Source organism: Gossypium raimondii, chromosome 11, assembly GCF_025698545.1.
Source record: "Gossypium raimondii isolate GPD5lz chromosome 11, ASM2569854v1, whole genome shotgun sequence".
NCBI lineage: Eukaryota > Viridiplantae > Streptophyta > Magnoliopsida > Malvales > Malvaceae > Gossypium > Gossypium raimondii.
The window spans coordinates 31,638,067-31,660,847 of record NC_068575.1 but is presented as its reverse complement, the minus strand read 5'-3'; positions in this window follow the sequence as shown (position 1 = coordinate 31,660,847).

The window sequence follows — 22,781 nt, the reverse complement described above, 5'->3', positions numbered from 1 at the left end:
TAAATATACATTTTACAATTTCTTATTATGACCTATCTTTGTACGTTGTTGTGGAGCAGTTGGAACTTATATTGCACATCCAAAAATTGTAAGATGGGAAATATTTGGCTCTTGACCAAAAATTAATTGTTATGGGGAGTATTTATAATTTATTGGCTTAATGCATACAGCATGTAAATCAATATAATGACATGCTGAAATAGAAAGTTTTGTTCTCATAAGTAATGATTTAGCTATTAGTTTGAGGCATTTGATAAACAATTCAGCTAAATCATTTTGTGTGTAAACATGAGCTACAGGATGTTCAACTTTTATCCCAATTGACATGCAATAATCATTGAAAACTTGAGATGTAAACTCACCAACATTAGCAAGATGAATTGTTTTAATTACATAATCTGAAATTAATCATTTAAACAAGCAATCTCGCAAACGACAAGTTGCGAGTTGATAACGCATATGATTATTTTGTAGATGCATCTACCAAAATCATATAATATCAAAACCATGCACATGGTGGGTGAATGACCCAATATTCATTTCAGAAATGCAAGACATTAAATCTTAGCTTTAGCTAGTGAGTTTCTAAGAATCAATTTTCATTGAGAACAAGCAACAAATGTGAATTTTTTAAATTAAGGAATCTTTTGGTTCTTTAATGAATGTCCATATGAATTCTCAATTAATTTCCGCATCATATATAATCCAGGATGGTCTAACTGGTCACACCAAGTAGTAAATGCATTTGTATTAGTAAACTTCTAGTTTACTTGAACATGTGTTTCAATTGTACTAAATTGTAACAAATTGATAATTTTATTATCATTCATTTTAATTTGTATCCACATATAAGTGCTATTATGACATTTACTACTGGAAATGTCTAAATCAATGTGAAGTCTATAATGTCACTAAGTCAATAAATATAATTTCCAAATAATTATATGCAGTATTCGCTTCAGGGAATATGTCAAAATTGTAACAGCTTGATTTTAGTTAAATCGGAATAGTTGTTTCAGAACCACAAATTCAATGTCAAAAAATTATTTTAATATTATTTTTTGTATATATAGAATGTGATTATATATGTGTGAAAGTTTCGTAAAAAAAATTTACTGTTTGAATGCTTAATTCGGTAAAAAGGACTGAATCGCGTAAAGCGTAAAAGTTGTGTTCTATAAGCTAAAGGTGTCTAATAGCTATAGAACATTAAAGTAAAGGTCCTTAAGTGGTAAATATACCATAAATGAGATAGCGGAAGATGTTGGCTTGACAATTGTGTAATTATTAAAGTTTATAAAGGTTAATTAAGTAAAATAGTAATTAATGTTAAAAAAAACAAAACAAAATTATCATCATCTTCCATTACCATCTTCCACCGATTTTTAGAAGGGAAAGAAGCAATTTTTGTGCTAAACATTTATCCAAGCTTGTAAGCTCAATTAGGTATGCGTTTTTGTCCAATTTTTATGATTTCTATGTTTTTGAGATCGATACTTCGTGTTCTAGCTAGCCCATGCCCTAATTTTTGAATTGGTGGATGAATTTGTGAGTTGCCATTGATGATAGCTTGATGTTTTTGAATGTTGATGATGGGAAATGAATGATTGTTGATAGATTAATATGTTTTGTAAAATGATTTTTGACAAAAATGTCAAATAGGGATTAAATTGTGAAATATGCAAATTGAGAGGTTGAAATGTGAAATAAATGAAAGTTTTGGGCTGATAGGGGCACTATAGTAATTTAGCTAAGCTTGGGTTAATTGAATTGTGTGAATTTTGTGCATTTGTGAAATAGGGACTAAATTGAATAAACGTGAAACTTTAGGGGCTAAAGTGCAAAATTTCAAAATAGGTATTTTTGGATGAAATTGAACGAATAGGTGATTAAATGAGTTAAATTTGAATTCATATAGATCAAGAAGGAAAAAAATCAGATTTAGATCGGGGGAAATCGAAAGTTGACGAGTAGTTAATCCAATCCGTTCGTTTACGTACGAGGTAAGTTCATAAGTAAATAAATGTTTTTGAATTAAAATGCATATGTTTTATATATTGTCGAATTCTGTACAATGAGATAATTGATTTTTAGTGAAGAGGGGTCAGAACTGTCGAACAGTGAAACATGGGAGACTTTAATGAATAAACTGTACTATTTGACTAAACCAAAAATTCTAGAAATTTTATAGTAAGAAGATATATGAGTCTAGTTTCAGGGAAAATTTACGGATCTAAATTTTGAGTTTCGTAACTCGAGTTATAATTAAATTAGTGACTGCTACGCGAGTGGACAGTTTTATTGTGAACAATAAAATAAATTATTTTGATTTGTTTAAGTATTCGGAAAATTTTTAATGTTCCCGGTTTGGACCCGAACCATTTTTGTTGCATGTTTTAGGGCCTCGAGGGTTCTTTTTAGGGACGTATTGAATGAACGTGAGTGAATTAATTTTAAAAGAAAATTTTTATGCTCCGAACTAGTAAGATAAGTCAGATAACACCTCGTGCTCGACTTCGGCAACGATCTCGGGTAAGGGGTGTTACACAACATGGCCCATTACGACCTAAGCCCATGAAAATGCTCATAGAGGCCTCAGTCTATCGCCCATGATTCATGGGTTTGGCTTACCACACGAGTGATCACACGCTCGTGTGGTCTCAAACGCCGTATTTCTGGCTTTTCGACTTTTGTCGTTCTACAGTTACAGTAGGTGTTTACACACCTGATGCGATTTGCAAATTCCCTTCGTTTCGAACATTCTTATTCCTAAAATCAATGATCATCGAACTCTTGGTTCCCAGGCAATGTGCCAATCAACCTCGACCACCTTTATATTAGACTCATACTTGACAAACCATCTCAATTGCACCCCACTTACCACTCAATATTGTTTCTCAAAAAGTAACAAATGACTCCTTATCATACCATAACCACTTACCAACAACAATAAAATAGATTGCAGATCAGAGATGTAGTATACAAAGAACCGAGAATCGAGATTAATCTATCAGTATTCGGCCAATGGAGAGCACTTGAGGAAGAGGAAGAGAAAAATCGTGCGCTCTTAATTGATCAACGAACCCTTGATAAAGCCGAAAGCTATTCGGCAGAGCTTAAAAAAAGAAGGGAGAATCGACTAGGAGAGAAAACCGAAAAGAAAAATCGTGAGGGAGGAGAGAAGCTGTATTTGGCCAAGGTTGAAAGAAAATGAATGAAATCCGAATTCTAACTCTCACCAAATCGGCAACAACCCCAAATCCCAAAAATCCCTCCTCCAATTCGGCTACACACTCTCCATCCACTTCCTATCCATTAATTTTTTACTATTACCTCTCCACAACAACAACCTCTCCCCAAATCTCTCCAAATATCCCTCCTCAATTCTCTCTATGACTAGTTCAAACTCCATTTAGTAGTATTTCAATCCAACTTTACCACCCACACAAATTAGGCAGCAAAATAAATACTCCCTTTTTGATGCACCACCATCGAACCTTAAACCCCATATACACTCCACATGTCCCTTGCCACTAGACCAACAACTCCTTTGTATCATATTTTGACCACAATAATTTAAGAACCTACTATCTAGATCTAAGGATTTTATTCATTTAAAATAAAAATGTTGCATAAGCCAAGGCTTGAACCCTTGACTTCTCAGACACTTCCAAACACTCCTAAATCACTTAACCACTGAAGCAGACATTCATTTATGTCACTTCCTTGCACAACTAAATATTTATGTGAAGTCTCCTAACTGTTCCCTTGTTCAAAACCTATTTCTTCTAGGCCCAAAATTCGAGGTGTTACATAAATATTTTCTATCTGTAATGATAAAATTCATTACTACATTTTCATATCCTTCCTCAAAGAATATTAACAGAAACAAAATATTTGGGCATACGCCATATTTGTGGCCAATGATCTTTCATATCATATTGATAACATAAGTTATCTTTACCCTTTGAAAAGTTATCTTGAGAACTCTCATTGTTCTCTTATTTATTACTATGTTCCAACTTTTAGTGGTCCGTGAGTATATCTTTTATTTTCTTTATGTTTACATTCACTTCGAGGAATGTAACAAATTTGGTAGGATAGACTTCTAAATGCTCTATTGATTTTTTTATTTCATAATTACCATCATAAACATGCGTGGATTTTAAATCGAATCTATCCATTCATGTTGTCATGCTTATTCTCCAATTATAATAAACATGATATAATAAATAAAATATAGAAAAATATACCTAAAGATCTTTAACATCATCATCATCACCATGACTATTATCACGAACACTATTACAAGTAGTAAAACAACTTTATTTTCGTAATAAAATTTATAATCTAATAGTAAAAATCATTTAATAAATAATCAAAATTTTCATGTACGATGCTTGAAAATTATCCGATACACATTGTACCAAATTTCAATACCACATATATATTATAAAATCTTATTTTGCTCTAATAAAATATTTATAAGTTCAATTTAAAAGATATTATACAATCATTCAACATTAGCAAGTTAATAAGACTCAATAGATCCTATCAAATTTCCTTTAATCAACAATGGTAGGTTAATAACACTTTCCACCATAATTTTAATAAAATTTCAAAAATATTTAATAACAAGAATTTAATAATCAAATTTTAAACATCTAAATATTATGCATAATATAGCTTAATTCAAAAACTTCAAAAGAATGATTTACCAAAAAATAGAGAAAACATACCATATCAATAGCAAACATATCTAATCAACAATTATGTCTTTTACATAAAAAAATTAACATAGAAAGGCAAAATCAAATACCATCGAATGTGAAATTTATGTCAAATAAAAATTAATAGTAGTCATACCTTAATTGAAAAAGAAAATATGGTCGACATATAAAAGTTTCTTACCAAATCTATTCTTTACCCATGCTTGTATAATTATAAATCAAAGATCGGGAATAAGAACCACAATTTATTCTGAGATTGAATCTTTTAACATCTAGAAGATGAAGTTGTAAGGGAGAAAGTTTACGGTGAAAATGAAATTGATTTGTGGGACAACTTCGAAAGATTTTGAAAAAATAGAGAATCATTGTGCTGATAACGTGTTATAAAAATAAAGAGAGATGGAGAGAATAAAGAACAAAGAAAATATGAAAGCAATAGAGAATGTACTTTATTAATCAAAGGGAAGATTACAATGCTTCATTAGAGTCTCTATTTATAGACGCAATAAGTATAAAAGAAGTAGAAATCTAATTCTAATAATTATTAGAATTTAAAGTATATCAATACTTTATCTTGATTATGATGGACATCAACTTAATAAGATATTCATAACAAAAATTATATTGTTACTTAATATTGATAAATGGTTTAAATTAGTATATTAGAATTTATTTTAAAATGTTTTAAATTATAATATATTGAATAATATATAATATATATTTTATGATATTTAATATTATCTTATAAAATAAAAATAATTTTAAATAAAATTATCATTTTAGATAATATTTTTAATATTATTAAAAAATCTTCTAATATTTTATTATAAATATTTTATAATTCGAGGTGAAATGGATTTTTTTTGTTTATTCTTACATATTCTTTAATATCATTTCAATTAACGAAAGGATAAACTACACCAATAGTCACTGAACTTTGGGGTAGCTGACAAAGCAATCACTCAGGTTTCAATTTAGTCACTCAACTTTCGAAAAATAACAAAACAGTCACCACTAACCATTTTCCGTTGCAGACGTAACGGATCTACCATTTTTTGTTACAGACTTAACAGAGCTACCATTTTCCATCCCCTATCACTGCTCTCCCATCCCTCTCCCTCTTCCCCACCATCCCTCCCCCTACTCCGATTCTCTCCCCCTCTTCCTCTCCATTGCTTTAATCAAACAAGCCTCTTTACTTTTTTGCAGACCTCCCCACCCTTGCCCTTTCCTCCTCTTCCCCTTATTCCTTCTTCACCATCATCCCCACCACCATTCCCACTGTCGGTGCTGTTACTGCTCTGTTCCTTACATCAACTTTTGAAGTCAGAGGGTTGGCATGGTCTTATAGGAACAGCGTGCTTATGTCACGGGGCTAGACCTTTCGTCTCGCAATCCGTGCGGCCTTAGGCGATCCGTTAGCTCCAAACTCGCCCAAGTCAGCCTTAACTCCCAAAAGAGAGGATTCTTTAGAACTCCTCCAAGGCACCAATTTGTATAAGCGAAGCGATTGTGCCAAAAGAAGCCACAAGAGAACAATAGAAAGCTAAAGAAAGAAAGCACACAAAGTGTTTGAGTAAATGCTCAAGAATTCTATTACTCTTAAGAATTCAAGCTACAATGGATGATTTACAAATGAGGGGGAGGCTCTCTATTTATAGTTGAGCTCCCCCAAAACCGACGGTCAAGATACATGTACATCGACGGACGAGATTCACTATATCCCTTGATTTTAGGGATTTACAAGATTTACCATATCAAATCTAATCTAATCTTACAAGATATGATTCTATTCTATCTTCTAAGATTAGTTACCAAAATTGCCTAAGCTGCCATGTCTTCATCATTGGGCCAACCAGGCTTCAATCTGATAGGCTTCTTTAGTAGCTCTCTGAATCGGGCCAGTTCTTGTGGGCTAAATGTCCCCCATCTAATCGATAGACCTCCATGGGGCACTTCTTGCGGCATGGTCACGGGCTTTGCACTTTGGCCCGTGACATTCTCCCCCACCCAATCTCGCAACGCCTCGCTATGCTTTTCGATGACACCGACTTGATTCATCGTGAAACATTCTCGTTGCCTCGGCTTCTTCCCGACTCGTCTTGCGATCAGGTTGTCCCTTCCTTCGGAACTTATGCCTCGACTTCCGTCGCCTCTTATCTTGAACCGTTCCACTCGTTGGTACATTTTGCTGGCAAGAAGTCTCCGCTATAACTTGCCCCAATTTTGACTTGTTTCTGTTGGAATCCCCTCGATTCTCATACCTCGGCCAGACGCCTACGCCTTGGCCTCCTTGCTTATGAACTTTGAAAGGGCCCCTACGACCTTGCCAAGCCAACAAGTCAGAATTCAAAACACTATCAGAGTGTTTACAATGTACCTTACTCGTAGCATTTACTCGTCTCGACTGTCCTTGCATTGCTCCTTTTCCCTTGGAGCCCGATGCACCACCCACCTTTCCCAAAGGTGTTGGCTCCACAGTCGGTCCCGCAGGCTTCATATCGGTCCCTTGCGCCACTAACACTTCCGAAGGGGCTTTCGTAGCATTCCATTTCGACGATTTAATGTTTCTCCCATACGAAACATCTTCGACTGGTTGGATTGACGATAACACCTTAGTCCCAACTTTCACATCCCGATGCACCGGCACAATATTCTTTGTTGATGAACCGGTGGCAATATGGATTTGATCGGCCCATGGTTGCAGAGTTGCCTGAATCCTGACAAGGAAGTTTAAGCCAAGCACAAAATCGTAATCATCTAATTGGATTACCTCGAATTCTTCCTTGCTCTTCCATTCGCCGATTTGTAGTTCCACATCACGAACTACTCCTACAGTTGGGGCTTTCTCAGAAGTTGCTACCTTGATCTTCTTATTCGATTTCCTAATCGACAGACCAAGCTTCTTCGCAGCCTTTTCCGACATGAACAAGTCCGATGCTCCTGTATCAATAAGAGCACTCCGCTTCTGACCCGCAATGTTGATGTCCACAAACATCAACCAATTTTCATTCCTCTTCCCAGGAATGAGCACCATCGAATTGACTTTCGATGTGTTTCCCTCGGTAGGCTTCGCCTCCTCCTTCGGCTCATCCTCCTTTGCCGAAATCATCACTTTATTTGGACATTTACGCGCCACGTGTGGTCCTTGACAAATGAAGCATTTCATCTTCTTCCTCTTGTCCCTTGGGTTGTCTAATCCCCGCTTCGCATCTCGTGGTTTCCCATTGCCACTTGTGCTATCAGTACTGTTGCCCCCATCGCTATGTCCCCTTTCATCTTCTTCATGGTTTCTCTCACCATTGCCCCTTCCATTGGGCTTAGATGCCTCAAGCTTGTCTCCCGCCGGATCAAGCTCAACAAAGGACTCTGCTTCGGCCATGGCTACAGTAAGTTCGGTGATTCCTTGCCTTCGCAACTCCTGCTTTGCCCACGGCTTTAACCCATCCTCGAACCAATAGAATGCTTCTTTCTCGCCAAGTCGAGATTTGAAGCATCAACTCGCTAAATGCCCGCACATACTCCCGAACAAAGGCATTGTTGCGTGAGACGACGCAACTTAGCTCGAGCCTCCTTCTCGGCATATTGAGGGTAAACGCTTCTTTAACTCTCCTTGAATTCCTCCCAAGTTCCAATAGCCGTTCCTCCACGCTTTCTCATCCGTGGACCTACGCCGCCACCACAAGAGAGCAACATCAGTAAAGTAAATTGAAGCAGTGTTTACCTTAATGCCATCATCCTCGATGCCCATCGCTCGGAAGTATTGCTCCATTTCCCACAAGAAGTTGTCCACATCCCTCGCGAATCGTGCACCCTTAAACTTCTCTGGTTTGGGAACATCCATTGCATGTTGCTTCGGCCTTGAAGACAACATCCCATTACTCAAAGCGGCTTTGTAAATCGTGAGCTCCCCTTTGAGCTCCTCCATTTCTTTCTTCATGGCTAGCACCATATCCTCGAGAGCTTCATCCCTCTCTGCCAGCTTTACCTCAGTGGACTCGAGTAATTCCGTTATCTTTTCCCTATTTGCACCGAGAGAATCCAACACAAAATCTCTGAGTTGCTCCTCCATGGAGTCAAACCCATCCGTGCGTCCCTCGACCAATTCAAGCGTCTCTTTCACGTTCCCAACGGATTCTTCAAGATTGACCACTCGATTTTCCAAAGCTGTCAGCATTTCCCTCGAGCGACTAGCTTTTCTGGCCCTACCACGGGTCTCCATTTGTTCACTCTGACCGACGACTTCTTTCGACATCCCAACAGTGCCTTCGAACCACTCAAATATAACTTGGTTCAAACTTGGCTCGGATACCACTTGTCACGGGGCTAGACCTTTCGTCTCGCAATCCGTGCGGCCTTAGGCAATCCGTTAGCTCCAAACTCGCCCAAGTCAGCCTTAACTCCCAAAAGAGAGGATTCTTTTAGAACTCCTCCAAGGCACCAATTTGTATAGCGGAAGCGATTGTGCCAAAAGAAGCCACAAGAGAACAACAGAAAGCTAAAGAAAGAAAGCACACAAAGTGTTTGAGTAAATGCTCAAGAATTCTATTACTCTTAAGAATTCAAGCTACAATGGATGATTTACAAATGAGGGGGAGGCTCTCTATTTATAGTTGAGCTCCCCCAAAACCGACGGTCAAGATACATGTACATCGACAGACAAGATTCACTATATCCCTTGATTTTAGGGATTTACAAGATTTACCATATCAAATCTAATCTAATCTTACAAGATATGATTCTATTCTATCTTCTAAGATTAGTTACCAAAATTGCCTAAGCTGCCATGTCTTCATCATTGGGCCAACCAGGCTTCAATCTGATAGGCTTCTTTAGTAGCTCTCTGAATCGGGCCAGTTCTTGTGGGCTAAATGTCCCCCATCTAATCGATAGACCTCCATGGGGCACTTCTTGCGGCATGGTCACGGGCTTTGCACTTTGGCCCGTGACACTTATAGGAACTTGTTGCTAAAGTCCAAACGATCCTGCAATTCATATCCCTTCCCCCAGAGGACAACACTAAATCGAAAAAACACTAATAGAGATCACTACTGACTTTCATTTCTTTCGAAACTGCAAATTTAGGTTTTTTATTGAATAAAGTGTCGGTTCATTTCAAGAGAAATTTTTGAAGTTTTATCATTTGACAAAGTGGTTTATATTGTTCTGCATGTAGAGAGGAACAATTTAAAATGGGTTTTGATGTTCATTCTGATAAATATACTGTATGATGAATTTATTATGTCTAGTCTTTTTTGAAAGGAAAAAAATAATGCAAGAGTTGGTGTTGTTACGAACCAGAGTTATTGTTTGATTTAAATGATCATGCAAAGTTGATAAATCAGTCACCATGGCAATAGAGGATTTGCAATAGCATTTCCATGAGGTTCAAACAAAAGGCAACTCTACATATTGATTTCACCACTAAACTTTATACTCTAAATCATATGAACTCAATGCCTATGAATGATGACAAAATTGAATGTAATAACAGGATACCTCCCTTCCTTCTATTTTTCCCTCTTATTTTAAGATGGCCTTTCAAAAATCCAGGGAAAAAGAATGAATTATGTAATAGATGAGAAGGAAAATAAAAATGGAAATCTGGGTTAGGTTGAAGTAAAAATGGACTCTAACCAATCTGATGTAAACTCATAAGCCAAAAGTGTTACAACACCAATTTGATGTAAGGAACAGAGCAGTAACAACGACGACAGTGGTAATGGTGGTGGGGATGATGGTGAAGAAGGAATAAGGGGAAGAGGGGGAAAGGGCAAGGGTGGGGATGTCTGCAAAAAGGGAAAGGGGCTTGTTTGATTAAAGCAATGGTGGGGAAAAGGGGGAGAGAATCAGAGTAGGGGGAGGGATGTGGGGAAGAGGGAGAGGGATGGGAGAGCAGTGATAGGGGATGGAAAATGGCAGTTTCGTTAAGTTTGTAATGGAAAATGGTAGCTCCGTTACGTCTGTAACGAAAAATTGTTAGTGATCATTGTCTTGTTATTTTTCGAAAGTTGAGTGACTGAATTGAAACCTGAGTGACTGTTGGTGTAATTTACCCTTAACGAAACAATATAATATTCTTCAACTTCTAAATTCCAACCAATTAAACTACATAATACCTATTATGTTTCTATTACATCCCTTTCGAATACTTATTTTATTCCAGCTAACCAAATTCATATATCAATCTCTCCATTCTTCTTCTTCTTTCTATTTTGTGTTCGTTAAGCATGATGAAGATACTCCTAGCTCGAATTGTGGAGTTGTCCAAAGCCCTTAGCAGTTTCATGAGATTAGGCTCACTAGGCCATGTGTGGCTATTTTGGGCCAGCCACTATCGCCGTATCCTTATTCTCATCGTTTTGGGTTCAAGGGTACTCACCGACCTCCACTGAAGGTAGCTCAAAAATATTAACCCTTGAGTTGTACTTGCTGAATTTTTGATGAAATTTGAAGCCAATTACACGACACTCATCCTATTAATCATTCATTACTTTGACCGTAATTTTACTTTATTCTAATAGACATGTAAGAGAAATCAAATGGTTTTTTTTCCTACCAAACACATATAGTAGATGTCTATGTTGATAGATCAAATCGGGTCATAGTTTAATAGGTTTTTCAAATGCCTTGTTAAAGCTTGAATCAAGCTGGACTCATTGATCCAATCCTTTAATACGTCTTTTTTGTGAATCTATGTCAACGAAGGAAATCTATACACTATGCAAACATTCCATCTCTTGACACCTGTCCAAAAATAAACAAAGGTTTTTTTTCTAGATTTTAAAACAATAATATAATTTTAATTTTAGTTCTTATAATATGCTCAAATTTTATATATCTATATATAAGTTGACACAATTACCACACCCACTGTGTTTCTTTTCATTTTATAAAAGTGGTTAATTTTAATTTTTGTCCTAATATGCATGAATTTGAGAATTAATCATTATACTTTAATTTCTAACATAATTTGATCTCTATATTTTTAAAATATTGTTAATTAGTTCAAATTATTAATATAATTAACTTTTCGATTAAAATGTTACGTGGTTATAAATAATTTGAAAGCGGATTTTAAATCCAAAAATTAAAGAAATTCAAATGGCTATTTTACCCAACTAACCTAAAAAAAATATTTATAAAAATGACCCTGTTTGAAAAACTATGACGAAAATAGCCTGAAATCTACATTGCTGAGCAGTGTCGGCCATCTCACTGTAGGCATCACCCTCCATCATTCCCTAATCATGCCTTAATGATTGCCCCTTCTAATAAAAAATGATATTTTTTGGTGCCGGCATTGTAATGGCCGACACCCATATGTATTTTTTTTGAAATACCTTCAAAAAATATGGGTATTCTACGATTTAAAAAGAAAAAAATATTTTAATAGGTGTCGGCGTTGAAGTGACTTGCACGGGTTCAAAACTTAAAAGAAAAAGATTTTTTTTTATTTTTTTGGTGTCGGTGTTGAAGTGGTCGGCATCGATTCAAAATAAAAAAAAATGAATTGAGGAGAAAAAGAGTTGCACTATAATTGTGTGAGTTGACCCGATAGACGTCGACGATGGCTAACTATATAATGGAGTGAAGGCGGTGACTAAAGCAAGTAGAGAAGGAAGAAGAGATGGAGAAAGAAGAAATAAAAGTAAAAAATGAAAAATAAAAATAAAACCATTATTGATGCTCAATAAAAGAGAAAACCCTTACAATTACCAAAGAAATAAAAAGTTTTGACATTAATGTTCCACCAAACAAAATTTGAAATAATAATAATTCAATGGCTGTTGGGGATTTTGCTTAAGTCAATCAATTGAATTATTAATTTTACCTCTTTTTTTCACAAGAATTGACCAGAATACTTTTCATTTACCGCTTAAAGAGATATAAAATTTTTATTTGAGTAAATTTATTTTATTTTATTTTTACTTATTAAAACTCATGATATTCTGTATTAAATAATTCATATTTAACATTCAATTAAATATTTCTAAAAATAAAAAGAATTCATTAAATACATTTTTAAACCCCTTAGCATTTAAAGTATTTAAACAAGATGTTAGCTCCGTCTAATTCCAAATTTCATTATTTTTAGTTAATATCTCATATTTTAAAAGGTTACATTGAATTTGAATACAATCAAATCAAGCAAGAGTTTTATTTTATTTTATTTTATTGTTTTAGTTCTTTCTTATTACTATAAAATCAAAATGATTCTTTTCAAAAGTTTTGATGCTTACAGGTATGATATTATTACTTTTTATTTTTAACTATTTTGGTTTTTTCTGATTATTTTCATAATAATAAAGTAAATAGGCCCCAATGTTATTTTATTGGTAACTGTAAGAGATTTTCTCTTTTATTGACCTTTCATCTCATCTCCTCTCTCTCCTCAATAATGGTTACAAATGGGTTTTGGTTTCATTTTTATTTTTTATTTTTCATTCTTTGCTTCTCTCATTCCTTCTCCATCTCTTTTTCCTTCTTCATTTGCCCTACCCGATTCCTTCACTCCATTATGCAGTCAGCCATCACTGACGTCCTTCGAGCCAACTGACATAATCGGAGTGCAACTCTCTTCCTCCTCAATCCATTTTTTTATTTTAAATCGGGGCCAGTCACTTCAACGCCGGCACCTATTAAATTTTTTTTTCTTTTTAAATCGTAGAATATCCATATTTTTTTGAAGGTATTTCAAAAAAAAAATGCATATGGGTGTCGGTCATTACAGTGCCGACAAAAAAATATCATTTTTATTAGACGGGGCAATCATTAAGGCATGATTAGGGAATGATGGAGGGTGGTGCTGGCGGTGAGATGGCCGACATCGCCCAGCACTGTAGATTTCAAGTTATTTCTATCATAGTTTTTCAAATAGGGTCATTTTTGTAAATATTTATTTTTTAGGTCAGTTGCGTAAAATAGCCAATTAAAATTTTAAAAGTAAAAGTAGGACTGATTCTAAATCTATGAAGTATAGAGATTTAGAGTCATGGTTGTTTGAACCAAACTAGCAAATCAGACTAGCAAATCTTTTCACCTATACCAAACAAATAACAAACAGATAAAAAATGATTTTAAGAGTGCTTCACACAATATAAATAACTTACAAAAAAAATTAAAAATCATAATATTATATTACATTATCATCAATTGAAATACTCTTCGTTCACTCGCCGATGCCATTGTTGTTCAAAGATGATTCGATATTGTCTCTTCGAAGAACCATTGCTTTAATGTTCTATTACTTTTTATATAATTCTAACTTATTAATGCTAACAATTCCTATTTTTTATCGATATTTTTTCTTAAATGGTACTTGATTGAATATACCTAACTACAATAAGTTATTTATAAAGCTAAACATAAATTTTAATTGATATATAACTCTAATATTAATTAAGTCATAGTTAAGATGCTTGGAGTTTTATTCAAGAAATAACTCATGTAACACCCCAAACTCGGCTTGAAAGTTTAAGCCGAACTTGGGTGAGTTACACCAACGCATTGAGAATCGATTTCTTTTCAAAATTTTAACTTTGAAAACCAAAAATTTATTTTTGTCGGTTTAGGTGATTCTATAGTTTCATGTTAGAAATTAACTGATACAGACGAGATTATCAAAAGGAAAGCAAGGCAAATCTAAAGACAATTTACAAACCCAAAAGATCAAATCACAGTTATTACGGTGCAAGACAATCCGAGCTCCCATACGCCGTCCGATCCCAAATTCGATGTTTTTCTAAACAGATGAAGGTAAGGCAAAGGGTGGGTTGCCAATCACCACGGATAACCAGACTCAATACAAATAATCAGAGCATACTACATAACTTGTAGTAACGCAATTAACTTAAGAGTAGTTGTATAACCCGTACGAACAAATCTAGAGTATCACAGGGATTTAATCAAAGGTAGTACAACAGAATAAAGAAAAAATAGAATAGAATAGAAAAAAATAAATTATACAATACATAATCGAATAGAGTAGAACAGAACTGAATGGTACAGAGCAGAGTAGAACTGAACTAAACAGAATAGAATGGAGTAGAGTAGAACGAAACAGAGCAAAGCATGTATGTTTATGCAGATGCAATGTTTTTTTTTCAAATAGGTCAGAATGCAGATTTATCAAAACAGTCTTCCCAAACTCCGTTACACACCAAATAGAGTTCCCCAGAACTCGTCCAACCAAAACATACCAAAAAAGTCATCCCGGTTTGCCCGACAACGATGACCCACCACCTTAGGTTGCCCGACAACGATGGCTTATCAATATGCAGTTAAATTGCCAATCAATTATATGTGGTCAAACCATAAATTTCGTAGATCATTAATTGCCAGTACAAAATCTTCCTCCTTTAACATCAACCTAAGTCCCATGTATTGTGTCATGGCATGCATATGCAGAATTAGAGTAATGAGCATGTAAGACATTCTATCTTCCAATAACAGAATTAGTAACAATGAGAATCATGTTTTGTAAAACAAACTTTTCGAACCATAACAGATCATATCAAGTTTGTCATGAAGTCACGTGCACAGTTATAAAACAAAATTAGTAACAATCAATCTAACATGTTCATATATCACATATTATTCATCAATAGAGCAACGCAGAGGCGTGCCAACAAACTTAATAGAATAAAGATTGTACCTGATAGTTCACATACATAAACAATAGCACATTACATTCTGATGGATCCTACTTACTTAGGTTCAAACATAACAGATATACGTACCGATCACAAGTTGTTCATCATCAGTATAACACGTTCAGATATCACATATATCATCCATATATAGGTCTTAGAGCATCAAATAATCCTCTTATGATTAAATTCAGATCATAAGTACATTGTGGAGGTCAGTGCTCATGTTGGGCAACACTCCCGGCCCCAAAAATAAGATTCAAAACCTATTCATATACCATAGGGCCCGGGCACACTCCCATGTCCTTCATCGTGTGGCTCACACGGGCTGGGCACACGCCCATGTTGTCTGCCCGTGTGGTTCTAAGTCATAAACAATGAGTTACACGGTCTAGACACAAGCCCATTTCCTTGCCCGTGTGGCTCACACGACCTGGGCACACGCCCATGTCCTTACCCGTGTGGCTCACACGGCCTAGGCACACACCCATGTCCCTAGTCGTGTGGCGTCGACAATCCCATTTTCTAACAACTAAAAACACAAAAAAAGAATGGTTTTGGCACCCACCTGATACAGAATCGATGCAGGAGAAACAAGGATGAATTCTCGTCCCTAAACAACAAGCAATTGCCTAACAAAACAATTAATTCGCACTCAAATCGCTAAAACCTAACATTCCCAAATCACAGTTATGTCAAAGAACTTTCGACACCAAAACTTTAAAACAAACTTACCGGCCAACGAATTGAACTAGAAAGATAAGTTAGATCTCTTATAGAATTAGCATAACGTAACAAAAGGAACAATCACTTTGAAAGGAAGAAGCCAAAATGAAGGACTAAGCATCGGGAATGAAGGACAGAAGAAATATGGCAGGAATAGAAAAGAGAAAAAAGATATAAAAACTTCACCGAAGGTTTCTAGAAGGTTTTAAATAACTAACTGACTAACTACCACTCGCCTAAATGCAAAAATTAAACATTCCCTAATGCACAGACCAGGATTCGAACACAGGACCAAACAAAATACAGAAGCTTAACTAGTGAACTAGCAGGCTCATTCTTGACATCAATTGATTGAGTTTAACTTATAAACCAACATTCAAAGGTAAGAGTTTAAGCAAAATGACAAAATTTCCAGAAACAGTATTCGAACCTGGAACCTCACACACATACCCAGAACACTTGACCACTGAACCAAACCAATTTAGTTGTCAAGAATTTCCAAAGTCTAAACTCAAATCGAGGGATGACCTTTTTTGGTTCCAAAACGCGATTTCTTCTAAGTCAGTTTTTAGGATGTTACAACTCTTTCCCCCTTACAAGAATTTTTTCACCGAAATTCCCACAATCCCATCAGTTCTTAAACCGTAGAATAGATATAGCTCCTATTCATACGGACCACCATGCTGTCGCTGCACAACTCAAACTTAATACCAAACAATCAATATTTCTAACGACTTTTTATTCATTCACGCAACTATCACAATAACACATCTCATAATTGCTAAGAATTCTTAGATTGTGAACTCTAGTCAACAGTACTCGTTCTCCTCTTATAGTCCAGAGTCATTCAAATGAAGACTCTTGACCGACCTATTCAAGTTGGGTCTCATTATCCCTTTGCTAATCACTAAACACAACCCAAGCACCGTAGCCCCTACATTTCCTAACTATCTCCCCCTAAATTTGAGCGTTTTTACAAATTCGTATATTCTCAGATTGGCTCAGTGCCCCAAGCAAAGAACTCGACTCGAGTCGCTCAATGATTGAGACTACCTATACTTAGTATAACAATCTACAATTTCAGAGATTTTATGAGTTAATTTAGGTTTATCAATAATCTTACGTTTAAAGTTTTAGCAGAGGTTTTCACGGAGTTTTCACAGTTTTAACTAGAACAAAGTAATCAAACACTACAACATATGTTAGCTCATTTATCATAGCTAAGGTAGAGATACTTATAGATCGACGTCGAAATCTCGGATGCTCTGTTTACAAACTTGAAAATAATCAAAATCTGAACACACACTTTTTTTTAAACCTCATATCTTGAAGTCAGTTAGAAGTTTCATTTACTTAAAACATTTTTCAAGAAGAGTTTTAAAACTGAAAAACACATATCGAGTTTTGTAAACCTGGCACTGATACCACTAAATGTAACACCCCAAACCCGACCTAAAAGTTTAAGCCGAACTTGGATGAGTTACACCAACATTGAAAATTGATTTCTTTTCGAAATGTTAACTTTGAAAACTAGAAATTTATTTTTTCAAATTAGGTGATTTTATAGTTTCTTGTTAGAAATTAATTACTACGTACCAGATTATCAAAAGGAAAGCGAGGCAAATCTAAAGACAATTTACAAACCCAAAAGATTAAATCACAGTTATTATAGTGCAAGACAATCCAAGCTCCCGTACGCCATCCGATCACAAATTCGATGTTTTCCTGAACAGATGAAGGTAAGACAAAAGGTGAGTTACCAATCACCGCGTATAACCAGACTCAATACAAATAAGCAGAGCATACTACATAAATCGTAGTAACGCAAAGAACTTAAGGGCAGTTGTATAACCAATACGGATAAATCTAGAGTATCATAGGGATTTAATCAAAGGTAGTACAACAGAACCAAGCAAAAATAGAATAGAATAGAACAAAATAAATCATACAGTATAGAATCAAATAGATCAGAATAGAACCGAATGGTACAGAGTAGAGCAGAACTAAGCTAAACAGAATAGAACGGAGCAGAGTAGAACGGAATAGAGCAGAGCATGTATGTTTATGCAGATGCATTGTTTTTTTTTCAAACAGGTCAGAATGCAGATTTATCAGAACAGTCTGCCCAAACTCCATTACACACCAAATAGACTTCCCTAGAACTCGTCCAAGTTCGGCTTAAACTTTTAGGCCGGGTTTGGGGTGTTACAACTCAATTTTACATCGATAAAATTAGTGCAAATTAAAAAAATTTAACACAACTTTTTTACCTCTATTTTAACTAATAATTGTAATTAATTATAATTATCACAAAATTTGCATATATTTTATGCTTAGAATTGTATTAAAGTAATAATTTAATTTTAAAAGTAGCACAACATTTTAACTATAATTTTATATTATTTTTAAAGTTAATTTAATAATATGATTGAAAATATATGATATTCTCATCGATTCAAAATTTTTCCAATATTATGTATATATTATAAATAGATTATGTAAATATAACTGATGTCTATGGATTTATCTTGATACTTGTTATACTAGGTAAATTACCCAAAAATATCAAAAATTTTGAAAAATTACCGGATTAGGCCGGTTTTTTTAGAAATTTACTGGATTAGGTCGATTTTGGAGAGAGAGAAGGAAAAGTGTCAAGTTGGAAATGTTTTCCCTAACAACTACCCCCAACGGTCGAATTATAATGGCTCCTCTCAATAGCTATTTTTTCCTTATCTAAACCCCAAATTTCCCACTTTTTTAATTCACTTTCAACTCTCTCAATTCTCTCTTAATTCTCACTCAACTCTCTCAATTCAGTCTCATTTTTTATTAAAATTTTAGTAAGGTTTTTTAAATTAATTTTGTCTTATGATTTTTTTTCGTATTTATTGAAATTAGTAATGATAAATTCTTTAATTCGTTTGGATGGCAAGCACATTCCGACTGTTCAATTGCAAATGGTAAGAATTTTTTTAATCTAGTTTAATTTAATTATTTTGTTGTTATATTTAAATTTAAGATTTTGTATGTTTTCTTATAATTAGCCGGAAGATCAGATTTTGGAGAAGTATATTCGCAACCTATTCGCTCCTTCATCTTTTTTAATCGAACCATATTTAAGAGATGCATGATTTTTGCATGTGGCCCGTATGGGTAGGGGGTGTAAGTTGAACCCCACACTTGTAAGCTCATTGGTGGAAATATGGGGACTTGAGACATACACATTCCATCTTTCATGCTGCAAGTGTACTATCACATTCAAAGGCGTGCGGTTATAGCTCGATTTACCAGTGGATGGGCCGGTAGTGACTGGGTCAGTTGTCGCTATCAATTGGAGAGATTTATGTAAGCAACTTATAGGGAGGGTTCTAGACACGATTTTTGGAGCCCAGATAGAGATGAATTGATTGAAAAGAAATTTTGTTGAGCTCGATGCAAAATTGAGTGAAGTTGAATGAGAACAATACACTCAGACGTACATCCTTAGGATCATCGGGGGTCTCCTAGTGCACGATAAATCGTGAAATCTTGTCCATTTAAGGTGGCTGCTAAAACTCATGGAATTTAGAGAAATGGGCCTACTTAATTGGGGGTTAGCCATGTTGGTGACGTTATACCGGAAGATGTGTCGGGCGATGTAACCATAGATAATTAAAATTGGTGGTTGCATGCTCCTACTGCAATCATGGGCGTGGTAATAACTATCATTTTTATAGCATTGAGTGGACTACCCTTATACATTCTCACTTGTAACAAGGTAAAATTTATTAGATAATTTATTTACCATAAGAAAATTATTTAAATTTAAAATTATTGTATTAATATATTATTTCAATAGGTGGAGCCATGAACCGAGTTATGTGGGACTACCGAAGGAGCTTCAAGATATACGGCTCCAATTAGATCAATTATCAAAAGCGGAGGTATATATTTTTAAATTTTAAATTATATAATATTAACATAATTGATTTTAAAATTAATAGTAAATATATAACTAAAATTATTATTGTACTATAGTTTGAATGGACGTCATATTCCAATCCGAGAATTCAAGCATGCATCTCGTTCGAATATTAGTGAATCCCAACATCTAGCACGTGAAAGTGCCATTGGTAGTGCATACTACAGTGGAGCTGCACGAATTTGATAGAGTTATGCGGCAGTTTGGTTTAAGAAACGATTCCACCGACACCCTAAGACATCGAATATCTGCACAATATCGACTTACGAGGGAGAATCGATGAAAATTGAGTTACATTCCACATACAATATATAAATATTTGGACACATAGGTATGGATTTATACCTAATTGTGAACCCATTATCGCTAGAGAATTAGCCTGCGATCCGGAGTACATGCCATGGTTTAAACACCATGGCAAGCCCTATCTACTATCGGAGGAGACAAGGGTAGGCAATGTCATATGAGGAGGCTACGACGAATGCCTAGGAATCCAAGGTTTGGTATAGTTGCCGAGGCGAGTCAATCATCTACACCAACATAAGAAAAGGCACCGATGGCCGCACCACCCCTTGGTTAGCATGACTCGACTTATTCTACTATTCTCACTAACCTCATCATTTTTACACAAGCACCACATATTGTATCATATTTTTCTATTTTTAAACTGTCTCCAAATATAATTTTTGGACCACCACATCCGTCCCTATTGTATTACATATCAATTCCATCCACATACCAGATGACGATAATTTTGACGATGACATATATGCCGACTATGTTTGCGGCACTGACGAAAAGTTCATATTTTCTGCCATCAGTGTATAAGACACAATATACTTATACGCCTACGCTAATAGTGTCAGAAACACCCCCGGGATCATTGTTCTACCAAGATGGATCATCTTCGCAACCACTTGTTCATAGAATAGAGAAGACATGATGGCAACCGAAGAGTAGATCACAATCAACCATGGATGGAAGCGAAGAAGAGGGTGGAGGTGATGATGAAGATGAAGAAGAGGGCAGCTGGAACCACAGCTTGAACGAAGAAGAAATTCATCTTGTAACCGACGACCACCCCATCTTGGCACGCATTCTGCTCGACGACACAAATGATTTTTTTGGTACTTGTCATATAAATCTTAATTGTTTAGCTAAGTTGTAGTCAACAACATTGTATGAATATTGGATATGAAATGTTTTTAAATAAATATTATTTTTGAATCAAAATTGGTTGTCATTGCCATTTTATATTGCTAAGCCAAGTTTTATTCGGTCATTTTATACGGATATTACAAATTTGTACAAGGATCTAGTTTCCACAAGAGAAATGGAATAAAGTTGTATATTGTATTGTTCTCTATAGTATAATAAAATAATATTTACAAACTATAAAAAAATTGAGAATGAATGAAAAAAATCAACAAATAGTGGTTAAAAAACTAATAAATCGATTAACGAGATCTTGTCCTCATAGTATCCTCCAAGATTGGATATGATGACTTTGTATGCCTTGAGTTCCTACCTTAACTGCATAACCTCGGTTGGTTTGTCCTCTCCTTAATATTTATGTTGTTGCATATCCAAGTAGAGTTCAGTTGACCTTTTGGTTTGCGACGCAATGAACTATTCAGCAACAACTTGAATGGAGTGCTCGATATAGGCGGCCACATACTTTCATCTGGGATTGGTGGGAATTCATATTTCCATACGTTATACATGTGTTGTAGTTCATCCATTTCGTCCACAAATCTCATGTGATCCAAATGTACCGAGGAACATGTTGCAATTGCATGATCGTATGGAAAACAAAGTGCATCAAATCTCCTACAGTCACAGGTCCATCGTCTTAGGTGTACATAGTACGCTCCCCTGACAATACCTTGGTCAGGTCTGTTGAACTCCGTAACCCGAAATGATAGGTTTTCACACGAGTGACATACTAAATGGATACTGTTCGCTCATGTTGTAGCCTCTCTAATTTCTTTCATAAAGCCTTCGCACCAAACGTGGCCACCTTTCATCTGTCCAACATATTTTTTCGCTCGCTTTAGAAATAGTCCTGCGAAGCGAAAATATGTTTCTTTCACAACCGAGGTTATTTTAAACTCTAATTATATGGGTTTTTCTAGTAGTTTTTATCGCCTTTTTACTTAAAAATGATACTAATCCCGAGTATTTTTTAATTAATTAAATGAATTTTGCTTATATTTTGACAATGGACATAAATTTATAGAATATACAAATTTGTGTTTTATTATATTAATTATGTGCATAAATTAAATTCTTTCATATTATTTATTAATGTGATATATTTAATTATGCAGTGGGACCATGATGTTGATTTAATAAAAAGCTTATTATAATTTTTGCATGGATATGAGCAATTCTACCCTACTTGGACGACAAACCGTGTAAATTGGGTCATGAAAATGTTGCTTTGACTCAATGAAAAATGGTGCCATATGGTGCACAAGTCTGACTATTAAATGGGTCACAAAACCATTCAAACAATGAGAACTATTAAATGGGTCACAAAACCATTCAAACAAGGAGAATAGAAGCCCAATTCAGTAAGGATATTTGGGTAGCCAAAAATAAGCTTTTGAGATAACTATTTGGAGGTCCCTACACTTGGAAAATCATTAAAAATCAACACACTACATTTTTTGAAGAAACCATCCACCCCTTGCATATTAAAGCATG